Source organism: Lissotriton vulgaris, unplaced genomic scaffold (genome assembly GCF_964263255.1).
Source record: "Lissotriton vulgaris unplaced genomic scaffold, aLisVul1.2 SCAFFOLD_338, whole genome shotgun sequence".
Lineage (NCBI taxonomy): Eukaryota > Metazoa > Chordata > Amphibia > Caudata > Salamandridae > Lissotriton > Lissotriton vulgaris.
This window is the reverse complement of record NW_028243158.1, coordinates 1,051,952-1,057,940: the sequence shown is the minus strand read 5'-3', so window position 1 is coordinate 1,057,940 and position 5,989 is coordinate 1,051,952.

Here is a 5,989-nt window from a genome sequence, read left to right as displayed (position 1 = left end):
TGTATACAATTCCCAAATAGATGCTTGCAGAGAGGCTCCTGAGTGACAACCAAACGAGGAAAACCTATAGTTCTTGATGGAGAACAGAAGCCTCCAGACACAAAGGATGCACATGGTTCTCTAACTCATGGCCTGATTTAATACAGGATATTCAGGGATCTTTGGGGGTGCGGGGAGCACAGACTAAGTGATCAATAAGTGACCAACATATTCAGGCACCCAAAGTAGAGAAATGGATGGTCCTGAAGATCTGGTGAAACCTGCGGGTGAGTTGCAGTGGAATAAATGGTGTGTCTAGTGGTTCGTCTGGTCTTGGCCAATGCTAATGACCCCACGAGTTTAGAACGCTTAATTTATCACAGATTACTCCAGATACTTAGCAACGGTTCATGGAACATCATTATCCACAAATGTGGCCCACTTTTTCTTTCAATGCCCGGGCTTAATTTTGATCTCAATCCGGTCCTGCCCACAATGTTTTTAGGTTCAGTGGTTCTTTTGTGATCTCCATATAGCTACTGCAGATGTAACCTTTCCAAGGCTCTCTGTGTAGTCTATTGACTTTCTTTCATTTTAATGAAATATTCTTGCACAGATAGAACTGAAGTGCACAAAGGTAAATCTGGACGTAATACTCTGGGATGGTGTCCATACACGTAAAGCAAGAGTGGCAGTTCAATAGCTGGGTGTTCCCTATCGACATAGGTTGATTCTACTAACCATAACCTCTTGCTCAAATCCTCCTCTTGCTGTAAGTCTTGAAATCACAATAATTACTCTTCAGGCTGACTTAATGTACCTATGTCTGCTCCCGCTTGCTGCCTCTATTATTTGAATCCCTGCTACTGTTCTCATTATTTGCCTTTTTGTCATATTCTACTTTTTTTTTCTCCATTGCCTGAGTCATCTGTGCATTGTTTCTCGTTAGTTGTCTTTGCTTTTTGTCATATTCTGTTCGTTTATTTCTACATTGCCTAATTCCTCTGTGCATTGTTTCTCATTATTCGTCTTTGCTTTTCTCATATTCTGTTCACTTTTGTCTACATTGCATGATTCCTCTGTGCATTTGCCTGTTCTGCTTCCCCCTGCCGCTTGCTTGCTTCCCACTCTTTTTCTTCCTCCGGCCTCCCTACAGCCCCACCCACCACCTTTCAGTAACCCTAACACCTCATAGGATCTATATAATGGAGTTCGCAGAATAACTGTGCTGCTGGTGTGCCCAAAGCGGCCAAATGCAAGCCTGTCTGTGCCTGGACCATGTCCAGTGTCAGGAAGCCCTGGCCCACCGTCGAGCTCTGAGCCTTGCACCCCAGATGCAGCACCAACAGTTGCTTCATGGCTTCTCCTTGCTCAGCAGTAGGACCTTTTTCCTGCCACCACTGCTTCTTCGTCTACAACTCAGGCCTCCCCCCCTCACAAAAACACTCACCACATCCACCTCACCGACCACAACCACCCCAGAACAACTCCACTGCTTCCTGCTAAAAGCCCAATTACTCCGCAAACAGCCCCTTTAAGCTGGAACACAATCTCCATTCTCACCCTGGATGTTATCTTCATCACATAGACCTGGCTGAACATCTCCTCCACCCCTGGCATCGATACAAGGATGCCTAACAGCTGCAAGATGATACACCAGAAATGCAGCAACAAGCATGAAGGAGGCATCACCATCATCCACAAACAAACAATCTGTTGCACCACCACTGAAGCCGACACCACACCCATCATGGAACACCTCAACTTCCAACTCCAAACTGAGGGTAAAATGACCATCAGAGGCACCCTTGACTACAGAATCCCAGGACCATGCCCCGGCTCTGTAACCGCATCCCTGAATCTATTGCCCCACTCATCGCTGACTCCACACACTACAACTTCCTCTGTGACCTCAACTTCTACGTTGACAACCCCAAACACACAAACTCCTCAAACCTCCTAGAAAGCATGAGCAAAATCAGCCTCAAAACAAAAATATGAACCCTTGGGTCTAAAGTGCATTATTAGCCTAGCCAGAAAAACACACCCACAAAGAAGAGTTCATTTTATAGGACTGTTTCCCTCACCCACCAAAGGTGGCATGCTTCATCATTAGTGAGCCTCCTAGTATCAAGATTCCTAGTTACGATACTGGCTACAAACCCCCCACCATACACACTGAGAGGGAGGAGCTCAGGGATGTTGTTTTGTACTAAGACAGCTAAATTACCGATTGTGGAGCTTGGGGTGGTGAAGGTAGCAGAGCAAGTGAGAAAAAATGATTACAATTAATCACAGGGTTCACTGCAAAACCTTATTAGGGCACTCCTGGACTAGGATTAAAAACAGCACACCACTGCAGGACTGATTAAACCCTCTTGTGTGTCACTCAACTGGTTACCAACCCAACACATTGCGCAGGACACACACTTGACCCGATCTTCACCGCCAGTGACAGTCAAGTAAAGTTATGTCACTGAACTCACCTGGACCAACCACGCAATCGTCCACTTCCTCATTGCAAGATCCCGATGCACCACCACCACCAGTCCCTATACACCACCTAGCCCGACTTCGCAACCAAACTCAAACGAGCCATTCACAACCTCTCCACCTGGAACACCAGCTAGGCCTACAGAGTTGCCACCATCAACTCTGCCAAGACCAGCAGATCCACCAAACAAGCCAGGTAGTATAAACCATAACTTAGGACAATAAAACGCAACCGCAAACAACTAGGAAGAAGATGGAGCACCAGCAGAGATCCAACAGACCAAGACACCTTCAAGTCAACCCTCCATAATTACCACAAACTGGGGTAGGATTAAAAAACAGCACCCCACTGCAAGACTGATTAAACCCTCTCATGTGTCACTCAACTGGTTACTAACCCAAACCACTGTGCAGGACACACGCTTGACCCGATCTTCACCGCCAGTGACAGTCAAGTAAAGTCATGTCACCGAACTCACCTGGACTCACCACGATCATTGCAAGATCCCCATGCATCACCACCACCAGTCCCACTAGGTCCGCCCATCTCAGCTGGAACAAAATTACCCAATGGGCGGACATCCTAAACACCACGTAGTCCACTTGGCAACCAACCTTAAACAAGACATTCAGAACTTCTCCACCTGGAACACCAACTGGGCCGACAGAGTGGCCTCCATCAACTCTGCCAAGACCAGCAGATCCACCAAACACACCAGGTAATATACACCATAACTCAGGACAATAAAACACAACCGCAAACAACTAGAAAGAAGATGGAGCACCAGCAGAGATCCAACAGACCGAGACACCTTCAAGTCAACCCTCGATAAATATCACCAAAGCCTAAAATATACGAAAAGAGGTGACCCGTAAGACCTCATCGAAGCAAGCTCCAACCACAGCAAGGAACTCTTCAGCTCTGTTTGAGAGTTCTCATGCCCATCATGCCTGTCAGGTACTGAGAACATGATTTCCCCTTCCCAGGAAGTATGCAACAACATGGCAGGCTACTTCCAAAACTTAATATCTACCATCTACAGTGACTTAGAACCCCAACTCACCAACCTCTACAACCTCTTCACACCAACTGTTACCACCCACAACCACGCCCTCACCACATGGGAACAACCCCCCATCCAGAGCACCACAGCCACCATGAACTCCATCTACTCTGGAACACCCATGGACCACTGCCCCCATCACTTCTACAACCTCGTGAGCAAGGGAATCAGCCATAAATTCACCTCCATTCTCAACGCATCCATCACTATGGATACCTTCCCTGATGGATGGAAGCACACAGATGTCAAATCCCTCCTCAAGAAACATTCCACTGACCCCAGTGAACTCAAGTACTACCGCCCATCTCTTGGGTCCCCTTCCCCACCAAAGTCATCGAGAAAGCCATCACATGTCTACTCACCAAACACCTGGAGAGGAACAACTTGCTGGACACCTCCCAATACAGTTTCTGTGCCAACCAGAGTGCCCACAAAGCCCTGATCACTGCCATGGACGGCATCAGAACCCTCCTCGACAGGGGGAAACCACAGCCCGGATCCTCCGTGACCTCTTAGCAGCATTCAACACTATACCCCACCACACCTTCATCAAGACACTCCAACACATCGGGTTCCAGGGAGACGCCTTCAAATGGATCACATCTTTACTCATAAGATGAACCCAGAGAATCCACACACCACCCTTCACGACGAAACCCAAGAGCATCATCTGCTGCCTCCCTCAAGTTTCATCCCTCAGCTCCACCCTGGTTACCACCTACATAGTGCCCCTGGCCAACATCATTAGAACCCTTGATTTCAATATAATATCCTACACAGACGACACCCAGCTCATCCTCCTGCTTTCAGAAGACTCCTCTACCACTAGGACCAACTTCCACAACTGCTTGATGAGTGTCGCAGACTAGATGAAGACCAACTGCCTGTAGCTCAACACGGACATGATGGAAGTGCTGATTTTTGGGAATAACACCCCTTCTGGGAACGATACCTGGTGGCCTTCCAAACCCAGACCCACACCCACAATGACAGACCACATCTGCAACCATGGCATCATCCTGGACAGGAAACTCAACATGAAATCCCAGATCAAGGCAGTCTCCTCCGCCTGCTTCCACAACTTATGCATGCTACAAAGATCTTCAGATGGATCCCCGTAAGCACCAGAAAAACTATCACTCAAGCCCTACTCACTAGCCAGCTGGACTACAGTGACGCACTCTATGCAGGAATCACCTCCCAACTCCTGAAGAGACTCCAAACGATCCAGAACTCCTCTGCCAGACTCAACCTCCCCAAATGGACCATATTACCCCCAACTCAGGATCCTCCACTTGCTCCCCATCCAGAAAAGATGACAATTCAAGATACTGATACTCGCCCTCAACCCCTCCATGATCAAGGACCAGCATGCATCAACCACTGCCTGAACCTCCACCAACCCTCCAGACACCTGCGCTCCAACTCCCTCGCACATTCCCTGCATTCCCTTATCGATCCACTACCTTGCTGTCAAGTCCTGGAACGAACATTATCCGCTCTCCCGGAATTCATAAATAGACTCAAGACCTGGTTTTTAAACTAATCTCAGCAAGAACTCAGCATCTGGATACCCTCTCAGGTGATTAGCCGCTCTTAGCAAATCTGAGTTGATTGACTTGTTGATTGGCCGACTTATCTGTCAGTGGATGATAACTCACATACAACGTATTCTCATACACAATAGAGTCCATCGACACTGTGTGCCAAGCTTTAGACGGTACAGGTAACCCTCCCAAAAAATCTACAAGTTTATTTTGTAAACTCTTAATATGAGCAAAAATTGAACATATTTGTAAATACAATGTCAGTATATAAAGTTGGCAACAAAAATATCTTTTAACAGCTGGGGCATTCCAGCGATCTTCAAATCTTGAAGCCAACTCATACTCTATGATTATTCAAGGTAGATGGAAAAATCAACATTCGCTCAAACAAAATACAGAGTTTAAAATATTGGGATACAGAAATATTGAGAAGAATTATAATGACTACAAAAATATTATGATACAGGATATGGTTGTCAAAGCACCCATTTGTTGATAAGAAACACCATTTTAAAAAATAGAGTTGGTTTTAATATTTTTTTTATTAATATAGTTGTTAAAAAAATATCCTATTTTAATTAACTTAATGTGTTGAAGTTACTGTATTAGTTGAAGTCAGCATTACTGTTTGTAAAAAAAGTGTTTTATCAATTTATTTTTAAATTTATTAGTGATATAAAGTTCAGTTGCGAGTTGTTGGGTTTGTAGAAAAATAGGGTGGGAAGTTAATAAAATTATAATTATTTTAAATTTAATAGTACGTATTTTTAATGTGTAAATGAATTATTGTGTTAATTGTTAGTTTACATTTTTTATTGTATTATGTTAATTTTAATGTATATTTTAAGTGTACTATTAATAACAGCATGCTATATTTTAGTAGTCGGCTGTTAGGTTTGTAGGGGT